The sequence below is a fragment of the Talpa europaea genome (assembly GCF_964194135.1).
Source record: "Talpa europaea genome assembly, chromosome: 13".
Lineage (NCBI taxonomy): Eukaryota > Metazoa > Chordata > Mammalia > Eulipotyphla > Talpidae > Talpa > Talpa europaea.
In genome coordinates, this window is record NC_140080.1 from 41,597,256 (window position 1) to 41,624,428 (window position 27,173).

The 27,173-nt window shown below is 46.3% G+C and overlaps 1 protein-coding gene across 1 annotated transcript in view; it reads left to right on the top strand.

Moving 5' to 3' along the window:
* ABLIM3 (actin binding LIM protein family member 3) overlaps positions 1-27,173 on the top strand; it is a gene marked incomplete at both ends in the record, with an annotated part of 104,498 nt that overhangs the window by 645 nt on the left and 76,680 nt on the right.

Here is a 27,173-nt window from a genome sequence, read left to right on the forward strand (position 1 = left end):
AGTCTCTATCTTGCCAGAGGCAACTGCTGCTTTGCAGAGCCAAGAACAGACATTTTGCCGCTGGGCTGAGCCCCAGCTGCTGAGAACTGCAGTCAGAAATCAAGGAGGTGGGGTCCCTTGCTCTAGAATGTGGTCCCTTTGACCAGGGCTCAGGCTGAGTTACGTGGTCTGGGCTCCAGTCCCCTCTCTTACTCCCTGGGCAGCTGAGCTTGTCTGGCTCCTTCCAACAGAAGATAGGGTTCTTGAAGGGATGATCCTTACGCCCTCCCCCGCCCCCCCTCCCATCAGTGACTGCCATCAGCATCTTATCTGGATCCCAGATTGCTCATGTGTAAGATGTGAAGGGTTGAATTAGAAACCCTCCCAATTAAGAATCTACAAGTTTCTCTTAAAAAAGAAGCTAGAGCTGAGCAGCAGGGCCAGGAAAATCATTGCCTTGAGGCTCTGCCCACACAAACCCCACTGTGTCTTCACTCTCCGTCCATTTCAAGGCTGTTGGAGTGGAGGAGAGAAGGGAAGCAAAAGCCACGGAGATGGAAATGAAATATATTTATTTACTATGTATTTGTGTGACTCATCTCCGTCTTCCTCTGTGTATTGCAGAGCTGTATGAAGCTAGTGCATGTGGCTGGACTCCCCCTACCTTTTCCAGCCAAAGAATTTTGCTTCTTGCCTTTCACAGTCTGGAGTGGGGCTTTGGCTTCACACCAGGTGCAGGAAAATAGCAAAATCCTACAGACCTGTCACCTAGTGGGCCACATGTTTGCATCTGAATGCTTTCAGACAAGGGAAGATATGACCTGCCTGTCACTTCTCACTATCTCAAGGGGGAGAATGTATTTATGGGAGTCCTTTCTCACTAAATGACAGAAGAGAAAATGGCTCATCTGTTTTTCGAGGAACTCAGAAATAGGTTAGCAGGCAGCTGCCCCTGACCCTTACTCTCTCTGGAATCCTAAAATGCTGTAGTCCAGTTAACAACACTGAGTAATCCTGAAAGAAGGAAGCAGAGATTTTACTTTTCTAAAAAACAAATAGTGACCTATCAAGTGGAATACTGCATAGGAGGACTAACAAAAATGCCATTCCAGCCTCCTGCGCTTTTTCTAAGGAGGGGGTGTGTGTTTATTTTGCAGGAGTAGTGGAAAATAAGCAGAATGAATGACGTAGACAACCTTGGGGGGAGCCCTGTGGTGCCCTTAAGAGGGAGCGCTTGCTAAAGGGCTGCCTGGGGGCATGCTTGGAGGCATTCAGGTTCAGGGCTGGGCTCCATCAGCTCCAAGGCTCCTCCCGACCTGGAGAGTCTGCAGATGGAGAGAGGAGTCAGAGCTCATACAGTGAAGGAGTCACGGCCACGGGTCCTGGAGACAGGACATTGGCAGGAGGTCTTACCTTAATCTGCATGTGTGAAGTGGAATCTAAGAGAAACCCGACCTGGAAGATGGGTGTTAGGACTCCAGTTTTGTAGGTGAAACCTGTCGCTAGGGTCCCCTGACTCCTTCAAGCCGTGCAGTTGACAATGAGGCGGTGACAGATACTTGGACGCTACCATTTTTGACAGCGCGTACCATTCCCTGCTAAGGTTCATAGGTCACCACTGAAGCGGGGCAAAGCAAGAGCTGATGATTAAGTCGCCAGCCGCTTCATCCGGAGAATGGGATCGCAAGGCTGTGGTCTTGGGGCAGCGAGGAAGAGCTGTTGGGGTCGGGGGCTGGAGTCAGGTGGTCCCAGTTGCTCTTGTTTCCCTGGTTGCCGGGTGGTCTTTGGCTCAGTGATCTCACCTGCGTGATGGGAATGTTGGGGCCACCTCCACGTGCAGTGGGGGGAAAGGTGACCGTGTCGTGGCAAACACGGATGTGGTACATGGGGCCAGGCTGGCACGGGTGGTCCACCGAGGCGGTCCGGTCGTCATGGTCATGCGACTCTTGTCATTGTTGACTTTACAACCTCAGCATCAGGTCACCTTCCACATAAATTGAGAATACCAGAAGTGTGATTTCAAGGACTAAATGAGGTTATGAAAAATTGTATTGCAAACATATGTAAATTGTTATTAATAAGAAACAGGCATCTCAGCTGGCAGAGCAGGGCAGTGCTCAGCCATCGACTCCTGGAGTGTGTTCTGGCTTCATCAGGATCCTTTCTGCTGAGACCTAACTGGGCTTGAGTACACTGCAAGGCAGGAACTTGAAAAAAGGTGATTTTGGAGACAAAGGAGCAGGGTGGTGGGGCAGACCTGGACAGAAGGCAACAGCAGACCTTGGGGCCAGAGGAGGGGGAGTAGTGCTCCTAGGAGACTCCATAGATACGAGCAGGACCCTAGGGTTCGGCAACCCTGTAGGCAACCCTTCTCCAGGGTAATACTGTACCCTGGAGAACACTCCCATGGGGGAAGGGCACCAGCACCAGCTCCCCCCCCCCCATCATCCAGGCTCCACCTCACCCCGTGGAGTTGCAGGAGCCCTCCCAGTCCTCCAGACAAGTCCCCCGATGGACACTTGGCCCTGGTTCTTCATCAGACACTCATCCATGTGATCGCAGGCCACTCCTGGATCCACAGAGCAATGAAGGGGCTGGCCCTACACCACTCTCACGTGGTCCCCAGAGCCATGGGGTACAATGTGCCTCTTCTCAGGCAACAAGAAATCTTTGGCCATTCCTGCCAATGTTTCCCATTCCCATGTTGGCTCCAGGAGTTCCCAGACCCTTGGGTCTAACGTCGGGAAACCGAGTTGAACCCAGACAGCCAAGGCCCCGAGGGCCAGCGTGATTGGGTGCATCTGGAAGGCCATGCTCCCAGAGCTCCTGAAAGGTCCGGCTCTCCCAGATGCAAACTCTGGCCTGGCACTTCTCTGAGGGTGTGGAGTGCCTTGTAGGCCTCGTTCAGTTACCAGGAGCCAAACTCCCTCGTTTCCGAGGTCTCTTCCTGCCCTCCAGCCCCTCCTGGATCTGCTCATAGGTCAGTGGCTAACAAATTACTGCTGGGAGTCTAGACTTTGGAGAGTCTACTCTTTTTTTTTTTTTTTTAAGATTTATTTATTTATGCATACAAGTACTGGGGTATAGGCCAGAAGTGTGGGAGTGAGAGGATTCACCAGAGACAGAGTGGGGAGCAGAACAGGCAGACTGACTGAAATACACTGCTGAGGGGAGCAGTGGGCGAAACAGGAGAGGTCTGCCGTGCCATGTGGGTCACCTCCCTGGCCGGGATAGCTTCACAGTGCTGTGCTGAACCCCTTGCGCCACCAGGGAGACCCAACTTTGGAGAGTTTAGAGTTTGCTGTTTTGGACTAAGTTTTGTTGAAGAGAGCACTGAGGGGTCACGTAACCCCCACAAAAGCAGCCACCATACTGAGTAGTGAGAGCCTGTGCTGAGGGGGTGGCTTCCAAGTTCAGATTCCAGACCTCTCATGTGCTCTTCCTGTGACCTTGGACAGGATAGATCACTTCTGAGCCTGAATTTTATCGTGTCCAGAATGTGAGCAGTGATGCCCATGTGCACGTTTGTTGTGAGGATTAAGTGAAAAAACAGGAGAAACTCCTGAGGGTGGTCTCAGGGAATGGAGTTGAATTTGAAGTTGACTTGACCTTTGTGGAGAGCCAAGATCTGGAAGGAAGGTATGTAGAGAGCCAACCCTCAGATTGAAAACTAGCCTGTTTTTCTAGTACTGTAGCCACACTGGGTTCTGTACACAGGAAAGCCATCACTTTCCAGAGGTCTTCAGGAAGTTCCTTATCTGAATATTGTATATGCCATGGGGAAAAGAAAAGAATAAAATGGAAATTAGGATCCTAGGTGGGAGGCGGTTCCCCTAGTTCAGAAAAAGCCTGAGGATTTGGGTAGTGGTCAGAATAGAAATAAGAGGAAATGAAGTTTGTGTGGCCTAATTCTTGTTGGGTTTTAAGGGGAAGGAGAAGGGCAGTCTGTAAGTCCAGGTGTTGGCAAGGAACAGATTTGAGGGCAGTTTGAGGGGGGTTAAATAGAAGGAGTCTTCACAAGTGGGTTACTAGGGCGAGAGAAACAAGAGACCAGGAGAGTCCAGTCCTGGGAGAGCAGTGGCAAAGGCCAGTTACCACACTAACCATAACTGCCCGTAGGCCTGAGGGGCAAAATAAAGGAACCAGAGACCACCGAGGGATGTAGGGTGAAGAGCAGCCAACCTATGGCAACACCCCAAGGAAGGAACCAGGAAATAAATATCCTGTCCTGCCCCCCACCTCCGCCAATCCCCTCCCACCCCCGCTCTCCTGCGGCCGGGAGCCAGCGGGCTAAGAAGGCAGTTGATGGCCCAGAATGGTTGGCGCCCAGTACGTGCAGGCAGAGACAGGAGCAGGGTGTTTGGAGTCAAAGACACAGCTCAGGAGCAGATGACTGCCTCTGGTAATGTCATTGCCCTTGTCAGGAACTCTCAGAATTCCATGAGAAAAACATCCATGCCAAGCACAAGAACAGCAACATCCCCTCTAGAGAAAGTCTAAATTTGCAAAACAGATAAAATAGAAATGACTGTATATTTATAAAGACAGAGATATTTTTAAACAGTGCTTCCCAATGAGTGAAGCAGGTGTTGACAAAGGATTACTTGAGGCCAAGGGGGGTTAGAGGAATAATGTAAGAAACGATTTTAAAACCATCCAAAATGAATAACACAGCTCTGAAAATCACAATGTGATTTCAAGAGTCCTTGTATTGCATAAAGGAAGTGATCACAATGCTGAGCGCCAACTTTCCTATCTGGCAGAAGCTTTAACTTGCTGAGATAACATCTGCTATGGGGTAGGGTCAGCAGCTGGCTGATACTCACCATTGTGAAATGCCATTTTAAAAGTATGCAAAACAGGTGTGTGAGCACCTTTTTAGTTCTGGGGTATCCTGATAGGTTAACTGTCCTGCATATCTTACAGGCACCAACTGGAATGAGATAGTTGAGGTCAGATTCCACCGCTGCCCTTCACTTACTGTGTGTCCTTGGGCAAATCATTTACCTTCTCTAAACCTTTTGTTCCTCATCGTAATTCCAGGGAGTATAATTACAGTGCCCCTCTCATAGTGTTGTTATAAAGAATCAATAAGTTAATGCTTGTAAATTGCTTTAAAAAGTGCCTGGCACATGACAACTATTTATAAAATGAATAAAGATTAATGTGTATGAGTTTGCTAGGGCTGTCATAACGAATACCCTAAACTGGGGTGGCTCAAACAACAGAAATATATTGCCGCACGGTACTAAAAGCAAAAACTCCAAAATCAAGGTATCAGCAGGCGTGTTCTTTCTGAGGGCCGTGAGGAAGGTTCTGTCCCAGGCCTCCCTGCTTGGCTGACTTTTCCCTTCAGCCCTTCACGCCTGCTTCCCTCTGTGTGTGCCTCTGTGTCCAGATTTGTCCTTTTATAAGGACACCAGTCATACTGGGTCAGAACCCACCCTAATGACCTCATCTGAACTTGATTTCCTCTATAGAGACCATGTCTTCATGTAAAGTCACATTCTGGAATACCGGGGTTAGGACTTCAGCATATGAACTACCCGTAACAGTGTTTAAGTCAATAACTCTTCAAGGAAAGGACTTCCTGTGGATTTGGAGTAGTCAAGGAAGCTCCACAGTTGCACCCACACTGTTAAACTGTCACAGAGCTGTCTGCCCGCTCTTGATGTTTAAATCCTATTTTCCCCACCCCTGGCCACAGCGGTGGAGACTCCCTGAGAACTGAAGGGATATGTTGGCACATGGAGGCTCCCAGCAGGGAGAAGGCAGGGACTGAGCACTCCACAGTGAGTCTGTCTGCAGAGCTCACTCCTTGGCCCAGCCCCAGGCAAGTCCTTAGGCTCCACTGCAACATTTCAGTTGTGTAAAAGAACTTAGTCTTCCAGTGCAGGCTTCCGATCTGCCTCATTCCTGGGAAATGTTCACTGTGACGGCTAAGGGTTGGATTGTTTGTTTGTTCACTCAATAAACAGACCATCAATTCTGTACCAGGAATAACACTGGCTACAGTCATGTAGTAAGATGGCCTTGCCTTGGGGAATCACCAGGCCCAAAAACGTGATGAAACATGTTTATTTGCCCATCACCAAGTTTTCAATGAGTTCGAATTATTTGCCAACTTTGGGAAATTTGGAAATCAAAATTGGAATTTCTAGCTTCTCTTTTTAAAACCTGGAAGATCTTGCAACCTGCCCCTATTTTCCTATGTGACAGTAGTCAGTGGGGTTGCCTATTTCTACTGGGGCATGTGCGGGCCTCCAGGGAGGCACAGTGGCTGCCATCTCTTTAAATCGCACGCGGCCGGCTTAATGTCACCTTGCCCTGGAGACACTGGAATTTTTGAATCCAGTCTAGTGGATGATTCATCTCACAACAAGCAGGGAGAAGCACCCCTCTACACAGAGATGGGGAAACCACAGCTCACCTATTTACTACCAGGGGAGAAAGCCCTGCTGGGCTTGGCAGTTGATTAACATGACCGTCAATTGCAGTGCTGCAGTCTGCCTCATTCCCCTGGCTGGTCCACTCCCAGGGGGTGATGTCATATCCTGTTGGACACATTTAGGCAAACAGTGTCCTGCCCCAGCCCCTAGAGGTCAGTTTTGTTTCCAGGGGAACCTAGCTGTGGGCCAGACTGAAGGAAAGCCATGTTGGAGAACTGATCCCTGCCCACGGTGCCTTCTCCAGCCCAATAGAAGGTGCCATGGGCAGCTCAACAGTTTCAGGGACTGTCCTGACACAAGGTGTGCTGGTCCAGCGGGGGACTTCTGGTAGCCTGAGTATGGCCAGGGAACATCCGCCCAGCCCAGGATGACTGCTAGAAGGCCATACCTTCACCCCGAATGACTGCCCACTACCTCCCCTCCCCTGACTTCATGCCATTCTCCTGCTCGAGAAAGGAAAGTGAGAACATGGATGAGCCAACAAAACATCTTCAGTTGAGGACAATTTTTCGTTCTTTGTTCTAGAGTAAATCAACATAGAAGAAATCAAATGATCCACTCAACATGACCTAGGGCCTGGTGCCTAGTCAGTGCTCAAAAACTATTTGTGGAATCCATTCATTAATGGAAAACCTGTTCTCTTTTTATGTTTTTTATACTAAAGAGCTTCCAACTAAACTCTCCCTTACCATCTGCTAAGATGCCCACCTGGATATTCTCCAGGCACTTCAGATTCATCCAAGAATTTAATAAATTTCTTCTCTTTGAAAGAAAAAACTGCTTCAGCTCTGCTGGCCCCGCTGAGTGCTAGCACCTCTAGGTACCCACTCACCTCAGTGGTGAGACAGGGGTCCTTCTTCGATTCCCTTCCCTTCCCTCTCGTGTTCAGCCTGTGTCCACATCTGGCCGTCCCTACCACCCATTCATGACTTGAAACTTGACCTCTTTCTCTCCCCACCTGCCATCACTTGCCAAGGTCTCCGGTGCCCAGCCAGGCAGCCATTGCAGTGACAGGTTGGGGGCGGGGGTTGCTGTCATATTCAGTGGGAGGCAGAGGAGCCACATGAACAGCGGCTGGTGCAGTGCCAGGCGGCATGCAGAGAAAGTGGGTAGCATCATTGTGCAGAGGCCTGAGTTCAAGATGCCTGCCCAGGAAAAAACAGCCAGAATAGGGGTGAATGTGAAACGTGCTAGGGAAAGTGCATTGAAGGAGCAGAGTCAGCCCCACACGTGGGTTTTGTGTTTGTCTGAGTAGGGGTGATCCCTTGCAGTCTCACAGGATGCTCCCTGGCTGTGCCTTGTAATTCAGAAGTCTGTATGGGGGGCACCGGCCAGACCGGGGGGTCCAGATCGGCTCCACCACGCTGCTGTCCTGATGCTCGTGGTGCTGCTGTTCCTGCTGGTTTCCCTGCCCCACCCCCTCTCCTAGCAGAAATTCACTCTACTCACTGTATCATTTCCAACGCTTCTGCTTAATTTTGTGCAAAGCACAGGTCTTTCTCCATGGGCTGTTATCTCTTGCCCTCACCGGCACCAGCAGGGCCAATTGAAACGACTGCCTTGCAGTAGTGTAATGACACAGTTGAGCTATTTTAAGCACCTGAAGTACACTCCACTGAGTGCCAATCTCCCAGCTGTGAGCTGCTCACGGTGCAGGGCCAGGGCAGCCTGTGTCTGGTCCTGCTTTTCAAAATCGAGAGAAGCAGCACAGAGAGCGGACCCCGCCTTTCCAGGGATGATCTAGGGCAACCGTAAAATCAGATATTCTCACAGTCAGCATGAGTTGTTCTGGAAGAAGAATTGCCTGTGACGGCAGGATTATATGGCACAGCAACCTCAAGTGACCATAAATCCTTCTGTGAAAGGGCAGAGACAGAATCTGGGCCCCGATGCAGGGAGAAGGGGCTGGGAGGCAGCGCCTCAGGAGCAAAGGGAAGCCCACCCCACCACGGTCCTTAGCCTCAGACCCATTTTTTCCTCCTCCTCCTAATCAGGAGACATCCCTTCCAGCTCCAGCCTATCTTGGTGAAAATGTTGCCATGTATTATTTATTTAGTCCTCACTAGAACCCCTCATGGACCCTCCCTGCTTGTCTCTAGAAGGTGCTCAAGTCCTGTTGTCCCTCACCATCGTTCCCGGAACTACCCCACATGTGATTATTTCATCCATTAGCACCTTTACTTCGTTTCTGTCTCTTAGCCCCTCTGATGTGGCCACATGGCGGCTCTGTGATAGATCCCTCTGCTCTATTTATGTCGAGTCCTCCCAGGGGTGGACACGAGTGTCTGTGACTGTCCTTAAGGGAAACCACTCTAGTTGTAGAGAGAGGAGAAGAAAATGCAGGCCAGTTTCATTGGAAATCCTGGAGAGACTTTGTGGAGAAGGTGACCTTAAACCTTGACCTTGAGAGGTGAACAGACTTCTTCTGTTAGGAGAGCAGAAGGGGCACTCCAGATTGCTTCATCCATTCATTCTTGCAGCAAGCACCGCACAACCCCTGTTTCAGGACTCCTGAATCCTGGGAGGTAGAAGGTGGAATAAATAGACACAGAGCACTTCAGGAAATGTCCGGAAGTCCTGTTGTCTGTAGCACATGAATCGATGGACAGTGAGGAAATGAGGCTGGGGAGTCAGTGATCACGATCATCAGGTTTTGAGAATTAAATGCCAGGCTCTAGAGTATGTGATACGGTCCGTGGCCAATGAGGAGCCGTAAGAGGTTTGGAGCCGGGCAGTGACCTGACAGAGCTGTGCATTATTTAAGACCATCTCCCCGGCAACATGGACTTGCTGGACGGGAGAGCCAGATGCGGTGAGAGGTGGGTGATGCGCACAGGTGAGGTGTCAGTACATGGGTGGGGGGGGGCAAAGGGTGCAGGGTAAGATGGTGGTGGCGCTGCACCCCACAGTGTGTCCCTGTCTCTATGACTGCTCTCCTGCCTGCAGGCAGACCTGTTATCTGATCCTGATTTCTGGGACTCTGCGAACTGATACTCTGAAAACTAGGTTACTGACCAAATCGAGCTGCCTAGATAGAGCATTTGATAAGCCCTTGAGTTGAGGAGTCACTGCTGGGCTTCAAATTCCCTCTCAGCCACTTGCTCGCTGGGCAGTGTTCGGTGACTTGCTTTACCCCAGAGCTTCGGTTACCTCTCAGTGCTGTAATATTAGGGGAGCAGTGAGGCTCAACACAGAGTGAGGGAATGGATATTCGATGCGGGTACAGTGCCTGGTGCATGGGAAACACTCAATAATGATTAATAGTGATAAAGTCAAGAAATGTATTTGAAGGTGTAGGGAAACCCCTTTAAATTAACCAACACATCGTATGGTCAGGATACTCCTGGATCGTGCCGTGGGGAAAGGAGATCAGAGGTATGTATTGATAACCCAAGACTGGCCCCAGCTGACATTTGGGGAGTAATTTCTTAGTTCAAACCACAGTCTGAGCACTGTCCGTGAACTGTCTCCTTTGATCCTAGACATGAGGGGGGTGAATTAGGACAATCCTAATTAAATAGAGAGCATGTTATGTTAGACAGAGGACTAGCCAGCTTTTTCTGTAAAGGGCCAGGTAGTAAAGGTTTTGGTCTTTGCAGGCCTTATGGTCTCTGAAACAAAAAAACAGTGCAGACTAAGTGTAACCAAACGGGTGAGGCTGTGAGCCAAATAAAATCTGTTTGCAAAAACAAAGGTGATTTGACTCACGGATGGAACATAATGACCCCTACATTAGGCAGCCTCCAAGGTCTCTTGCAACTTTGGAATTCCAGTCCACACTGATGACATAGGCATGTCCAGCCCTTCTTATTTCTTTCATTTCTACCTACAAGGGGAGTTTCCTTTAAATGTGATAGCAAAGGTACCCTGGAAAGACACTCTAGATGGGTGTCTCTGTTCTTTGTGTTACTTTTACCCCATCTTCACTCACAGTCATACATGCTGGCATTAATATGACTCTTCTCAAGTGGCCACTAAATGCCAGGCTACCTACGATCTGTCCAGTAGACAGCCCTGGGGCTGCAGCAGAGATCCTCAGCAGAGATTTCCCACTTGAGAAAAGACACAGTGTGGTATGCATGCCAGTGCTTTAATGGCCAGAACAAAGTCTCTCCCACCCCACCCCCCCGCCACTTTGCTCCCCGTTCTCATTTCCTTTCCCTATCCAGGGGAAACCCACGTTCCCTGGTAATAAAACACAGAAGCCAGATGATCTGTCCAGCATGTTTTATTGTGTCACCTTCTGATTCTTTGAAAAGAGCTTCCCCCGCCCCCACCCAAGGCTGCCATTTTTGGTTCTCTGCCCCTGCCACAGGGCATGGCGCTGAACTAGACTAGCCGTTCAGAGTATGCCATCTAGTTAACCACAGGATGCGTTCATCATGGACGTTAGACCCAAGGTGGGTCAACCAGAGGGACCCTGGAATTAGTGAGGGAGAAACTGGGAAGAAGTATTCACTGCATTGAGGTTGCTGAGGCGATGAGGGTCCGGGGATACCAGTGGCCACTCTTTCCCAATATCTGGCCAGGAACTATCTAAAAAATAGAGAAAGTCATAACTAACAATATAGTAAGTCTCCTGAATCCAGCCAGACCTGAAGCCAGGGCTCCCGACCCCCATCCTTGCCAGTTGCGAGAATCAGTTAATTCCCTTTTTGCTTAAACTAGTTTCAGTTGGGTTTCTATAAATTACAATGGGAAAGGACCCTAACAAATGTGTTTTTAACCATTCCTTCCATTCAGCCATTGCCACCTATAATTACCCCATTTATCCAAATCCTAGCCATCTTTAAGCTGTAATACTCTTCCATTCCTGCTACCTCTCCTGAAATGATTTATTGCCTTTTATTGCCTGATCTACTCCTGAAGTGATTTTATTGCCTTTTCTGAAGTCCTGGCCCTGATTTTAAAACATTATTATGATTGCAGGTCATTTACTGTGAGTCAACTGAGTTTATTCATGTGTATTTCCTATCATTTCCCTTGGAGTATAAACTCCTTGAGGACAGGAGACTTGCATCAGCAAGGTAGAGTGCTGTTGTTCCCCAGCTGCAGCCACTGGGGAGGCAGACAATTATTGCTTACAAATCCATGTGTGCATCAAGCCTCAAATGTATAAATCCTGTCAAATGTATGTTTGAGAAAATTCTATGTGGCCCAAAGCTACCATAGCTATTATTTGAATGTAACACTAACATAACAAGGCTAATAGGTATTTTTTGACATTAAAAATGAGTCCTCGAAAGATCTGAATATGGTTACATGGTGGTATACAAATGTAAGGAAACGTGACCCTACCCTTGACAATCCTGCCCATCAATACACAAAAATTAATTTGAGATACCTCTTAGAGCTGGATAACTAAAAGCTAAAACTAACAGCTTCTAGAAGAAAATATGGGAGAATATTTTATGACTTTGAGGCAGGCAGTGATTTCTTCAAATGTTAAAAGCTGCAAAAATGGGCATGAAGTTCTCTCAGACGGCTCACAAAATAACATACAATTGCTCAATAAGCACACAAAAAGGTGCTCAACACCACTTATCAATAGGGAAACGCAAATTCTGTTTTTCCTCTTTTTATTGGATAAACTTGATATATAACATACTTTTAAGGTATACAGTGTGTTACTTTGAGATCTTGGTATTGTAATATGGCTGCCATTGTAATGATATTTACCACATCTCATACTCACAGTACAATATTATTGTGTCTATTCAGAATGCTTTACATTAGGTCTCTAAGGCTTACTTAGTACTCATAAAAGTAATACACTTAAATACCATATTCTTATCCCCCCACATTTAGCCCCTGGTAACCACCATTTTGCTCTCTGTTGGTTTTTCCAATAGGTTTGACTTTTGTTAGATTCCAAATATAAGTGATATTATAATCTTATATAAGGGCTGGTCTTTCTCTGTCTGGCTTATTTCACTTAGCATGATGTTCTCCCATTCATGATACTGCAAATGACAAGATGTTCTCCTTTCTCATGGCTGAATAATATTCCATTGTGTACATGTAGCATGCATCTTTTTTATCCTCTCATCTATTGCTGGTTGTTTGGGCTGTTTCCATATTTGGCAATTGTGAATATTGTTGCGCTAAACATGGGAATGCATATGTCTCATCGAACTCCTGTTTTCATTTCCTTTGGATTTATCCCCAGAAGTGGAATTGCTGGATTGTATGTTAGATCTTTTTAAAAATTGTTTAGCAACTTCCATATTGCTTCCTGTAGTGGCTGGAGGGAAATGTAGATTATAACTGGCTCTTTACACCACCAAAATGGCTCAAATTCCTTATACATTGTTGGTAGGAATATAAAATGGGACAACAACTTCAGAAACCATGAGTTTAGTAAAAATTCATTATATACCTACTTATGACCCAGCAACTCTACTCCTAGATATTTACCCATGAGAGATGAAAACATATATCTGCAAAAAGATTTGTATAAGAATGTTTCTGACAATTTAATTTATAATTTCTCAAGGCTGAAAATGAATGTTCATGTACAGACAAATGGACAAGCAAATTGTGTTACATTATACAATGGAACGCTACTCAGCAAAAAATGAACTATTGATATATGCTGGGAGATGACTAAATCTCAAAAATATGCTGAGTAAAGGAAACCAGACTTAAAAGAGCACCTAAGTATGATTCAATTTAATGATGTTCAAGAACAGGCAAAACTAATCTGTGTGGATGGAAATGGTAATAGTTTGCCTCTGGTATGGTAGGACGAGTGATTGATTACAAAAGATTGCAGCAGATTATCTGGAGGAATGAAATGTGCTCATTCTTGATTGAGATGTTTGCTTGGGTTTGCTTGTAAGTTAGACCATATATGTGATCATATGCAATAGACGTATACCAGATATACACACATATGTATACACACACACACACCCCACATAAATTAGACCATATAGGTGATCATATGCAATAGACATATACCAGATATACACACATATGTATACACACACACACACCACATATATATTTAAAGATTCCTAAGCCTAGAAACAGAACTGACACCAATCTCAGTTCTCTTATCAACTGTGAGCCACTGGTATCCTTACCAGTTCAATAGTACTGTCCTATTAACCTTGCTTGCCCCACAGGGCCATTTCAACTGTAACAACACCTGGAAAAGTACTTGGTAAACTTCTAAGCACTGTATACTTCAAGAGCCTATTCTCCAACTTATTTTGTATAGGGCTCTCCCTGGTCCTGATGTGCCAGCTACACTGGCCCCCTGAACTCACCAAATGTTTTTCAGCCCCAGGGCCTTTGCACATGCTATTTTCTTCATATGCATTGTTCTTGCCCTGGATCTTCCGTGGCCGGTTTCCTCTCCTTCTTGCAGCCTCAGCTGAAATGTTTTACCTTCAAGTTACCTGTCCCCACCCTTTATTCATCTCCTTCATTCTACTAGTTATACTTTTTATTTGTTCATTTACTTACTGTATAACTTTCCCATGGAATTGCAAACTCACAAAGGAAAGGAAACTTGCTTGTTTTATTCATAAGTGTATCCCCAGTCCTAAGCACATAGAAATTACCCAGTTAATATTGTTGAATAAAAACTGTGCCAATGAACTTGAGTGTTAGTCCACAGACTGTGTAATCTGTTTGGGGACTTTCTGCCTGGAGCCAGCTCTTCCTTGGGGCTTGGTGGATGCCTTACAAGTGACACCAGGGCAATGCTGGTAGTTTTTTGTGCCAGGGACTCAGGGAGACCTAAGGACTTCCGATCCTTAGGAAGGCCAGGACAGTTTATACCTATGGTTGTGGTTTATGGCTCCTCTGTTGGGCTGTAACCTGCAGTTCCTGCATCTATCTCCAGGTTGAAAAGAATCTGAAGCACAAATAGGCTGACTGTTCAAGGTCAGGAGAGGCCACCCCCTCCCAGCACTGTGGAATGAATGAAAGCTTGTGTCCACATCCATCTTCTTTTTGGTACTTTTCAGACCGCTGGCCTATCAGAGGGCCTCTTAGTCCTAATTCCCTCCCTCTAACAGTCAAGCCACCTTCTTTTTTGGGTTTCTGGACCTAAATGGCATCGCCCTCACTAAGGCTATGGCTGTCATTGGAGCTGGCCCCAGGTTGAGAAGCTGTCCCTGACCCAGGCGTCTCCATGGGTCTCTCTGAAACCTTGTTTTCAACAGGAATGTGTTTGCTGACCTGGATTATTTTGCTTCAGGACATCAGTGGTATGGGGAAATGCTAGTTGCAAAGTCCACTTGAGGGTATGAACTCAGAGAAGACTCTAGTGAACATCTAGGGGCTTTGAAATCGGGGAGAAGCCTGCTTTTCTCCCCACCTTCTTCCTCCATAGCCAACACTTTGCTTCCTCTCTGCCTTGCTGTCTCCCTTGGAAATCCACATTCTTTTCGACAGATAATGTCAATAAGCGCTTTATGTGAGTGGGATTTGGGACTTCTCTGTTTCTCATCTGAGAATCTGCCCTGTGCCAATGTGGGCCGCTGGCACACATGTTAATTATTGTACCAGGGCTTCTGGAGTGGGCCGGGCACAGAATGCCTCTTTGGCTAGAAGAGAGGTATTGTGGTAGGATTTTTTTTTTTTTTTGAGGGCTTACTCTAGCTTAGTGAGGCTGAAAATGCTTGTATGCATCATTAATATTTTCCTTTCTTGTCAGAGCACCATATTTCACTGAGGTTTAGGGATCAAAGATTAATATATCTCTTGGGATTTCTTAAACTTATACTGGCAGTAAGCATTGCTTGCCACCATTAGTGCCAGGAAACAAAAACTTTATTTTAGGATGTAGAACGGTGGAAAAGGATCAGGAGTGTGCAAACATAGGGGCACATGAGTAGATGTAGAGAATCAGCTAGCTGGGTGAGGAATAGGGTCATGTGGGGAGGAAAGACCCCCGACCTCAGTGTGTTCATCGATAAAGTAACAGAGATCGCCTGACTCACTCATGCGTTGGGTGATGGCATTTGAGACAATGAACGAGGAAGCATTTGAGTTAGTCTCTGTTTTGCTAGTTACTAAGTAGATGCCTCTTCCCTGAGCTGTTTTTTGAGGGGCAGTCCAGCAAACAATTGAGGGGAGGGAGAGTTATTATCATTAATCTTGGTTGCTGGCAATGTTTCTTTTACTCATTAAAATTTCATACAGTTCTACATGGGAATTAAGTACAAGGCAAATCCCACTTTACTTGGATTCTGGGTAATGAGGCAAGGCACATGCGTGTGGGTCTGTGTCCTTATGTACCGTGGCTGTCATTGCACACGTTTCATCCCATTATTAGGCAGTACCTCCATACGCTTTGAAGTATCTCGTTCAGAGAGCATGGTCTCTGTAATCAAATGATGATGAAAAGAGGTGCAGGACAGGGACCCTAGGATGGCGGCTTTGCTCTTCTCTCTATGCCTGGAAGGGCAGTGAACAGTGCAGACCCAAAAAGAAGAACCTGGGCCTCCCCAGTGGCGCAGCGATTGGGCACTGGGTTGCGAAGCTGCCCGCAGCCTCTGCAGCACCGGTTCGATCCCCGGCTGCTCCCCGGCCACCGGAGGAGGGTCCCACATGGCGCGCAGACCTCTCCTGCCACCCGCTGCTCCCCTCAGCAGTGTACTTCGGTCCTTCTGCCTGCTCTGCTCCCCGCTCTGGCTCTGGTGAATTCTCTGAGCCTCCCGTGCTTCTGACTGTACCCAGTGCTTGTATAATAAATAAATAAATCTAAAAAAAAAAAACGAATATTATATTAAAAAAAAAAGAAGAAGAAGAACCTTTTTTGTCAGGGCCATCAGAGCCAGTGACACGCTTTGGCCCACAGGCCTGAAATCACCCCTTCAGTTCTTCTTCCATCCTCCATATGAATAGCGCCATTCCGGGGAGCCACGGGATCAAACTTGAGAAGAGCCCCTTGCAGGCATGTCCGTGGGACCCCTTCTTACAGTGCCCCTGGCTCAGAGTCTGACACTATTCAGTTTCTCCTTAGTTGCTGCTGCTGACTCACCTGACAGAGGCCCAGAGCCACCAGCAATCAGGACTCTCCCCACTTCAGAATGTGTTTTCCATCTGGACAGGAAACACCTCTGGCCTGTCTTCTTGAGTGGGCACCTCCCAGGGTTGAGGACGAGTTGGATGTGTTTGAGGGGTGAGAAAGCAAACAAGCCAGTGTGGTCAACCTCTGCTGCTGGGGGGCGGAGGCCTGAGGGGAAGCGGGGAGGCTCGCAGGGGCCAGGCTGTGCAGGGCCTCAGAGACCACAGCAAAGAGTCTGCCTTTATCCTGAGAGCAAGGAAGGCTGTTATATGGTGTTCAATGCCTCTGGAGGTGGCACAAGTTGGGAGGCTGGGGAAGCACCATCTGATTTGCAGCTGGGTGGAGAATGAGTGGGGAAAGGAGCCAGTTGGAATACTCGGTCCCACCAGACAGGAGATGACACGACCAAGACCAGGGTGATGAGCAGGGCACCTTCTACTCCAGGAACATTGCCTGGGCTTGATTCCATGGAAGCTTCTATACCCTTTATACTATTTAAAACAATGACTTGGAGTCTAGATTCATTTGCAAGAGCTTCCATAACAAATACCACACATGAGTAGCTTAAACAACAGAACCTTATTTTATGAATGTTGTAGAGGCTGGAAATCTGAGCCCTGGGTGTCAGCTGGGTTTGTTTCACGTGAGGCCCCTCTCCTTGGCTTGTAGACGGCTCTGTCCTCACGAGGCCATCCCTCGGTGTGTGTGTCCTCATCTCTTTTAAAGACACGGGTCATATTGGATTTGAGCCCCCTGATGGCCTGTGTTAGCTTAATTACCTCTGAAGACCCTAGCCCCAAATACAGTTGCATTCTGAGTTCGGGAGGTTAGGACCACAACATAGCGATTTGTGGAAGGAGGGACAGGATATAATTCAGTCCATAACAGAATCTCCCTCCCCGGATTTTTCTCTTCCTCTAACTTCAAGACTATACCAATATGCCCCTCTTTGGCAGTGTCTTTACAGCCTATGTTGCTGCTTTGGGAGATGGTGATCTTTCCCCACATGAGCCCTTCTCACTTGGCTAAATAACAGGTTGGTCTTTTTGGTTCCCGGCATACTTTTGTCTTGAATTCCCTATAAACATAGACATTTCTGTTTTTGTCATGCCCTCCTCACTCTCCCCGCCAGACCCAGTGACCGCACTGTGTACAGAAATAGTTGATAACCACTGGATAGATTTCATTTGGGTTTTGGTCTTCCACCAGAAAGGTGAACTTGACCATGTTGTATGTCTGTTACAGCGTGGTTCAGCCACACACATTTCCTGTACTGTTTACTTCTTGGGAACAAGTCTATTGCATTTGCCGTCCTTGTGGGCTCAACAAATACCTGTTGTAGGAAACAGTGTCAAGTTCATCCTGACCAAAAGCTCCTCTTCTTATCCCCTGAGTGTGTCCAGATGTTTATTGAGTGCCCACAAGAATATTCCAGAGCATAGAGCCATAACTTGCATCCCTCCTTGAGCAATTTACAACCTCCTGGGGAGATTAAGCAAGTACAAAGTGCCGACAGTGTAGAGACTGTGCTCTAGCGAGTGGCTCTCAAAGTGGGGTTCCCAGCCCAGCATCCTTAGCATTCCCTGGAACTTGATAGAAATGCAAATTCTCAGTTCCCACCCAACCTCCTGAGTCAGAAATTCTGGGGGTGGGGCCCAGCATCTGTGTTTTGACAAGACTTCTAGGGATTCTGATACATACTCAACTTTGAGAGCCTCTGCTTAGTCATGAGAAGTACACGCCAAGCAGTTTTAGAAAGAGAGCTCCTATTTGGACGGGAGTGAGGGGCAAATCTGGAAATATTTCTAGAAGTTTGTTGCATGTGAGATAGACCCCAAGAAGTGGGATGCGTTTTGATATTTATATGTCAATGATTGTGTTTAGTACAGTTGCCATCTGCATGTTTATGTATTTCTTTTACGAAAGTAATTAACAGCCTGGACTCTCACTCAAAAGATCTGCTAGCTGTCCCTTCCTTGCATTTTAACTGGCTCGCTACAAATTGAGGCTTCCACCAACATATGCTCAGTTGTAGAACTGGTAATTATAGTTGGAGACAACTTGTCAGAGGATACTTTCTATTCCAAACATAGCTCGAATCGGAGGTGGAGATTCTACATCTCTGTCCTTAAGACAGAATCAAACAAAACATTCTTGAGCCTCATGGAGGGAAGGCTCTTCAAAATCCTCTCACCTAATAACACAGCCAACTAGCCTCAGAGCTGGCCTTGAAAGATGGTGGTATCAGAACATCCAGCACAGGTAACACTTCTGCCAGCCCCTGGATGATTCTATAACAGGGGTGGACAAACTAAGGCCCAGAGGCCATGTGTCTCACTCCCTATCTTTGTAAGTATAAAATTGTATTGGAACGCAGCCATGCCTGTTCATTTACATATTGCCTGGATTTGTTTTTTCAGTACAAAATGCAAAATTTTAATTCCCTCCTAACACTTTTTATTAGTAAGAACTTAGATTGGAAGTGACCAAACTCCAGTTCAAACTAGCTCAAGTTAATTAAATGGAATCTATTCTCTGACCTTTGAGGTCAAGAAAAAGTCTGGATCCAGCAACTGCCTTCTCAAACTCCAAATAGGCTGCCTCTCTGTGTACCTGCCCTTGGCATAGCTGTCGAACCCCATACTGAGCTTTCTCCTGCTCACTATCTCTTCAGCCTTCCCTGCCTTTTTCATTTCCTTCCATCCAGTCCGCTCTGCCAAGCTGAGGTGGTTTGTCTGGTGCAGGGGATCCTGCAGCCACAGGGCCTGGCCACACAGAGTCAGCATCAGAAGTCCAGGGTTCAGCACTGACTGTGCTGTTAAATGCAAAAACACGAGCTGAGATGTCAAACACAATGAAAATCAAAAAGTCCTCAATAAATATAGGGGATTGCTTTTATTCTTTTAGAATCAAAGTATTTTTAAGCTGGCAAACGTGCTGATGTTTTATCTTACCCTGGAGGCCTGGGTAACAAAATCATCTGTAGCTGTGATTCGTGTGACCCACATGGTACCCTTTATAATTTTTTGAATAATTGAGACAGGCTACACCAACTGGGAGACTTTACTTTAAAATCCAGATTTCTGGTTTTCATTGAGTCCGTGTCCCCACAAGGCAGGAATCACTTAAAACCGAGTAGGGGTACTACGTGTGCAGAGTTCCCCACTCCCTTCGTCTTACCCCAGTCCACCCATTCATTTGCAAGACATCCCTACTCCTGTAAGCACTGAGTTTCTGCTCTTTATTTATTTTTGTAAAGATTTATTTTATTTATTTATGCATACAAGAGCTGAAGCGTAGGCCAGCAGTGTGTGGGGATGAGAGGATTCACCAGAGACAGAATGGGGAGCAGCATAGGAGAATTGACTGAAAAACACTGCTGAGGGAGCAGCGGGTGAGACAGGAGAGGTCTGCTGCGCCATGTGGGTAGCTCCCTGGCCAGAGATCGAACTCATGCTGCAGTGGCTGCCGATAGCTTCACAGTGCTGTGCTTACCAGGGAGGCCCTGTGCTCCCTAATTTAATATGATCGTTCACCTCTTTCCCAAAGATCCGCTTCTGCTCTGTGCAGCCTAGTGATCATGCACTACCTAGAAAGGCAACCCGTTTCCTCTCAGCAGCTCTGGCTCTTGGGAATGTTTTTGCTGCCTAGTCTGTCCTCTTCATGGGCAACTGGGAAAATCATGGGTGCCCCAAAGTGGGTAGTGACTTGCCCTAATCCCTCAGTATGTTGGGAGATAAGAAGTCAGATGTCTCCCGTGTGACCCACTAAGGTAATAGTCTCTTTGTCCCCTCCTAATCAGGGTATATTTATTCTTTCCCATCCTTCTTACCCACTCACTAACCCCAGTCCAATTGAGGATTAGGGATGCCATTTAAAAGAAGACATTCAGGTCAAGTGTACTTTTGACTGAAATATTTGCCTTTATAAATATTCTAAGCAACAGGAGTTGGCAAACTTTTTCTGGAAAAGGCCAGATAGTGAATATCTTAGGCTTTGCAAATCATGTGGAGCTCTTCTAGAACTACTCAGGTCTGCTATGTTAGCACAAAAAAACAGTCATAGGCAATACATTAATGAGTGGACATGTGCTGTTCCAATAAAACTTTATTTACAAAGACAGGCAGTGGACCAGAATTGGCTCTGGAGCTGGTGGTTGCCCATTCTTGCCAGAGAGCCATGCTGTGAGCCAGCAGAAGTGTGTGCCTATCCTGGGTGTCCACCTGTCTTGCAAGGCTCAGCTCAGATGTGACGTTTCAAGTGGCTTGTCCTGATGCCACTGCAGAGTTATCTCTCTAGAACGGCATCAGGATTCCTGTAGCACAACAGTTTTCAAAGATGTTCGAGAGTTTCTGCAACCCTTTGTGCAGTGCATAAAGTTGACGCTGTCTCTGTAACAATCCTAAGAGTTATTGCCGTTTTCATTCTTTCTCGAGGGTACAGTCATCACTTTCACAGCTAGTGGAATGTATTTTTATGTCCTTTCTTCAATTCCCAGATATGATTTCTAATATGATAAATATCTCTAGCTGTAAGTCACCTAAACAAAAGCTCTTTGAGGTCCTCAATAAATTTTGAGTGTGCAGAGAAGTCCAAAAACCAAAGCCTTCCTCACCTGCTGCCATTGAGCTTTTCTTACACTACAAAACACTTCTCATTCTAGAATATGGACTCTTCTGATGGGCCCACAAGACTGTAATTTGCTTGCGGAGTGGAGCTGTGCTAATCATCGTGTTTCATGATTGCACATGAATTTACACAAAGTAGGATAATTTATTTTAAAAATGTTTACTGTAAACCTGCTAGGGCCAGATCTTGACCTAGGCATTAGGACTAAAGAAGTGAGCTCAGTTGAGCCCATTCCCACCTCATTAAGCTTGGAGTCTAACGGAGGAAACAGAATCAATAAGGAATCACAAGTCATACATGAGCACAGGCTGAAAATGCAAACGAGGCTGACCCCCAGGACAGTGACTGCCAGCAATAGTAGGGTTTGTACTATTACAAAGTTCACAAAAGACCTTTGGCCAGAGGTCTGTGGGATGTAGGGGACCCATCTAAAGCAGGCTTCTTCACCTTGGCACTACTGACATCTTGAACCAGATAATGCTTTGATGGAGGTGGAGAAGCTATTTTGTGCTTTGTGAGATGGTTAGCAGCACCCATGGCCTGTGTCCACAAAATGCCATTATCACACCCATGGACACACACACACACAAGCACACACACTCCTCAGTTGTGACAACCAAAAATGACTCTAGGCATTGTCAAATGACTCCTGTTTGGTGAAGATCAGGTGGGGAGGTTGGGAAATTGCCCCTGGTTGAGAACCTCTGATCCAGAAAGGAGGCATCCAGAGAAGACTCCTTTGTAGTCCAGGAGAGAGATGCTCTTGGCTGGGACAGGACTGGTGGAGCTGGAAAGACTGCCCTGGAGAGTTTTGTAAGGGATTGTCTACCTGGCTTAGTCATGGGTAGACCCTGACAGTGGGTATGAGGGGGCCAGTGATGACTGTGAGGGTCTTCATGTAGGAGGACCTGTTTTGTATGAATGACAAGCCAAAAGCTGACCTGAGCCGTCCAGGTCCATGCCTCAGAATACTCTCGAGAAAGAGCAGGCATCTTTGCTCATCTTGCCCACCCAGCTGCCCCTGTTGTTCATCTCTGCTTGAAGGCGGATGGCTCTAATAATGGAGCACAAACAGCTCTTCCTAAAAGACATGAAAACCTTAGAAAAGAAAAACCATCTGCAAGACCCCGTGAAGTAAATGTGTGTTTAATCTAGCTGTGTTAGGACATTATTTCCTTGCCAGTTGACTCTTTAGAACATTTGTGGGGGTTGGCAAACACATCGAGAAAATATACTTTGTAAATAATACTCAGGCAAATATTGGCGCATTCTCTGCAACAGCACTTTTGAGACACATTAGTGTCAAATGGCAGGATCCCCGAAATTCTCATCTCAGTCCCACAGGACGTGTGAGTCTTCTAGCCACTAACCCAAGGCTTTACAACCTTCAGTCAACAGAAGACTCTGCAGAAGAATATGCTTAAAATTTAAATTCTGACTCAGTGGGTCTGGGGTGGGACCCAGGAATCTGAATTTTGACAATCCCATGACCCCCATCCTGTGATTCTGAAGCAGATGGTTAGTTGATCACTGAAAAACATTCATGAGGTAAAAAGTGCTGTGGAGAAGTTTGCTTCCCTTACCCCACTACTCCTGCTCTCCAACCACTTCTGCCCTCCCCCCGCCTCCTTCTGGCTGACTTGTTCTTCCCGAGTGGCTGACTTAGTTCACCCCAGACAGCGCAGTGCTCCCGTGATGTGGTGCCCTCGGGTCCACTGTGTGCTGAGCCCCAACTAACAGGAACTCAGACCCAGTAGCCACAGCTGTTTGACACAACCGTGCAGTTCCAGGACTGGTTAATTCAGCCCTGGATTCCTTTTGTCTTCAGTGGAACCCTTTACTGCTCAACCGCAGTTGGGCTGCGGTTCCAACTCCCAAGTGGACATCAACCTCCAGAGGCTGCAAAGAGCCAGGAAAACCTTCCCAGGACCCCCACCCTCACCCCTGTGCAGTGTGTCTCATTGGTCAGGAATATATCCCGAGCCTTTGCCTGAGTCCCTCAGTTGGCAAAGGAATGAGATTACTAGAGTCAGTTGTCACCAGGCACGTCATGATCTCCCCTGACAGCCATGGCTTCCCAGATAAGGATTTACACAAACAGATCCCCCCAGGGGAGAAGGTTGGGTTAGCAGAGAGAGGGAGGAATGGCTGCTGGGGAGGTGATGGTGATGTCTCCTCTTCCTCCCCCTTAACACAGTCCCAATATGAGCCCTGCCATTTGAGAGTAACACGAGGGCAGGGACTATCCCGCCCTGTCCATCGCTGTCCTCGGGCAGGGACTGTGGATCACATTAGATACATGATGTCTAGCACAAAGTGGTTCTGAAACGATTGTTTCATTTAAATTGATAACAGACCATGATTTAGATGGAAAACTGACTAAGGCAGAAAGTAGTTGACTGCAAGTGACAAAACTCTAGCTTATATATCTTTTAAAAAGGGAATGGTTTGTCTCATTGGGAAGTTCTGTAGTGCAGTGGCTTTGGGAATCTATTTAGGCTCTCCCCATCTCTAGTATACTGTCAAGGTCGGGGGTTAAGATGGCCCCTGACTCCCCAGACTGCCTTCTCCTGGCTTAGCAGCTTGATGGCTTCTCCGGCAGTGCCTGTTGAAGACCTCCAGAGGGGACTAGGTCACGTGCCTGCCAAGCACATGGAAAGGGGCTTGGGGGTGTCCAGTAGGTCAGGGCTGGCTGATTTCCCTGTCTTGTGTTGGAGCTGGGCAGCCCACCCAAAGCCTGTGGAAGGGGTTCCCCATGGGAAAGAAAGCTTCTACTGCCAGAAGAAGCAGAGAGCAGATGCTGAACAGGCAAAACAACAGATGCCCACCTCATTTAGGGATGAAGAAAAGGCTGTTCGCAGGACATTATACATGGGCCAAACTATAACTGAGAACTACTTGCTGATCCACACAGAGAGTAAATATTTCCCCTCCTCCCACGACTGTGCAGATTCTATTTGAAACTCGGAATGATGCTGGGTTTCCTAAAAATATAAAAGCAGTTTTTGTCCATTGACTTTTAGGGGATGGAGCTTTGCTTTTAAAAAATCTTTTATCTGAAAAGAAAAAGTATTCTTTATCTTTCCTGCTATTATCTTTTTGTCTTTTTCTTCACTCTTTTTTTCTTGGTCCTTCATCATGCGTTCATTTCTTCATCCCACAGATCACGTACCAACCTACTAAAAACAGAAAAATTTCGTCTTCCTGTAGTGCTTTCTTCTGTTCTTCATTTTCTACGCTTCTCTCCTGTAGAAATAATTCATAAAAATGCTAGCCCCTTTGTGGGCCTCCCCTGGTGGCGCAGCGGTTGAGCACTGGGCTGTGAAGCTGCGCGCAGCCTCTGCAGCACTGGTTCGATCCCTGGCCACCGGCGAGGGGTCCCACATGGCGCTCAGACCTCTCCTGTCTCCCATTGCTCCCCTCAGCAGTGTATTTCGTCAGTCTGCCTGTTCTATTCCCTGCTCTGGCTCTGATGAATTCTCTTGTCCTCCTGCGCTTCTGACTGTACCCAGTGCTTGTATAAATAAATAAATAAATCTTAAAAAGAAAAAAAAAAAGAAGGCTGATTTAAATGCTAGCCCCTTTGTTTGGATCTCTTGAATTCCTTCACCAAGTTCTGTCATAGAGTATAAAGCATTCAGGGGTATATTTTCATCATTTATTAATATGTCAAATTTTAATTGAGTGCCTGCTAGTACTGGGCCCTGGGTGTAGCATTAACAATAACAATTTGAAAATTCTCCCCTATTCTATCCTGGGATTTTTTTCGTATAAGAGACCTGTTTTATGTTTACATCTCCAAGATATTTTGCTTCATTTTATTATTACTGCAATTTTAACATTGTATTTTAATTTAACAGAATTATAGCCAAAATGTTATTTCAAAATGTAAACACTGAAAAAATGAGAGGGATATTTTACCTCCTTCTTACACTTATAGCACACTTCAATTTGGACACAAATTTAATTAGAAATATTTGATCTGTATTTAGATTTCAAAAAATTTATAATTGAAAAAGTAGGTTCCTATACCCAGTTGTTCCAAAAGTATTTAATAATTTTCCAATAATTGAGCTGAGTGTTAGTTTTTTTAATTTAAATGTAAATTAATTAAAATTAAATGACATAGAAAACCCAATTTCTCAAACATAATAGCCACATTTGGCGACTAACATGGTCAATTGTGTAGTTTCATTTTAAATGTACTACTAGTATTATTATTATTTTCAATATTATAGAAAGATTTGGTTTAGCATTTATAATACACTAAACTGTGCTAGGTGTTTTATGTATATTGCTCTGCTCCTTTCAGAAATTCTGAAAGACAACTATTGTTACACCCATTTTACAGATGGGAAAAGTGAGGGATAGTGACAGCATCTATTTAATCTCATACAGCCCCTGAGAGAGACTGGCTTTTAATGCAGATCTGACAAGTCCCTGACCTGTTCCCTCTCTGACTCGTAAAACCTGTTCCGTAATGTCCTGTAGAGCAGAGAATGAGCTTCTGCTTTTCTATGAAGGTTAAAATGCAGTTCCATCACCATGTGGGGTGTAGGATGAGGACTTTTAGTTGTGAATCCCATGGTGAGGATAAATTTATAAGTGCCCGCTTATCATGCTAATTCCGTGTGTGGACACCAGCAGACTTTTTGAGGGCTACTTCCATTTGTTCCCAACCCACACATCCACAAGTTCAAGCACATCTCTTTGAAGTACCTTGGGCCTTGGTTTCTCCGTTGGCAAAACTAGAGTCTTGTAGACCAGGGGAGTCCAATGGAGCTTTCTCTGGTGATGCAAACGTTCTGTGCGTGTGCCAACCAACAATTGCCACAAGGCACATGTGACTTTTGAATAACAGAAATGTGGCTACCATGACAGAGGACTAAATTCTAAATTTGAGGGCCTCCCCGGTGGCACAGCTGGTTGAGCGCAGCACCGTGAAGCTGTCTACAGCCTCTACAGTGCGGGTTCGATTCTCGGCTGGCCAGGGAGATTCCCACATGGCATGGCAGACCTCTCCTGTCTCGCCTGCTGCTCCCCTCAGCAGTGTGTTTTGGTCGTCTGCCTGTTCTGCTCCCCACTCTGTCTCTGGTGAATCCTCTCACCCTCCCATGCCTCTGGCCTGTACCCCAGCTCTTGTATAAAAATGAATAAATCTTTAAAAAAAAAATTTTAAATTTGAATGGTTAAGCTTAACCAATGGTATTGAACCATGGTATTGAACCATGAAAACCTAGGATAATATTTATCCTTCCCTTTGCCTTTGATCTTTTACATATCCTACAGTGGTGTATTACAACTCATAAGCAAATCCTGAAATCAGTTAATTGGGGTAAAACACCAATGTTATGGTACAAAACTTTGAAATGGAATGGAACAGAAAAAGGAGATATCAGTCCATATCCTGTGTACTCAGAATAAGTTTTGCTTGTAAACTTTTGTTTCATATACTTATGTACTGGGTCATTGCAAAATTAGTTCCTTCCAGTGGATTGTGGTCAAAGAAAGTTGGATAACCTCTGTCTGCCCCAGAGTCACGTCACTGAGATCATGAGAGGGCCTTGCTTTACAGGCCTCCCTTCTCAGCTTAGGGCTCTGCAGATGTCATTTCAGGGGTGCACTGTTCTTCCAGATCCTACAGATGGTAATTGGAACTGAGTGCTCATCTGTCTGTCTAAATTCAGAGATCACAGCTGGTGGCCCATGGCAGAAGCCACATCCACAGCAAGGCCCTGGGACCTTGGTGTGTGTGGCAGGATCTGCCTGAATCATGTAGCTTCTTCCCCTTGAGTTGGGTCAGTCTTGCCAGTTTGGTCCCCTTGAATCAATTTTCCATTAACTTTATCTGCCTGATCTCTGAAGACATTTTGTGTTGCGACTGTCTAGTATTGAATGTGAAAGCAAATGAGGGTCACAGAATGCAACCCTTTTACTTATAGATGGGAAAACCGTGAGCCAGAAATGGTGAGTGCATCTCCCCCACCCCCAAGAGCCTCACACTAAGTTAATGGCGGAGTAAAGAGTAGAAGGAAGCGGTTCCCTCTCACAGGGAAGACCACACATTAACAGAAATCTTGCTAGGACAG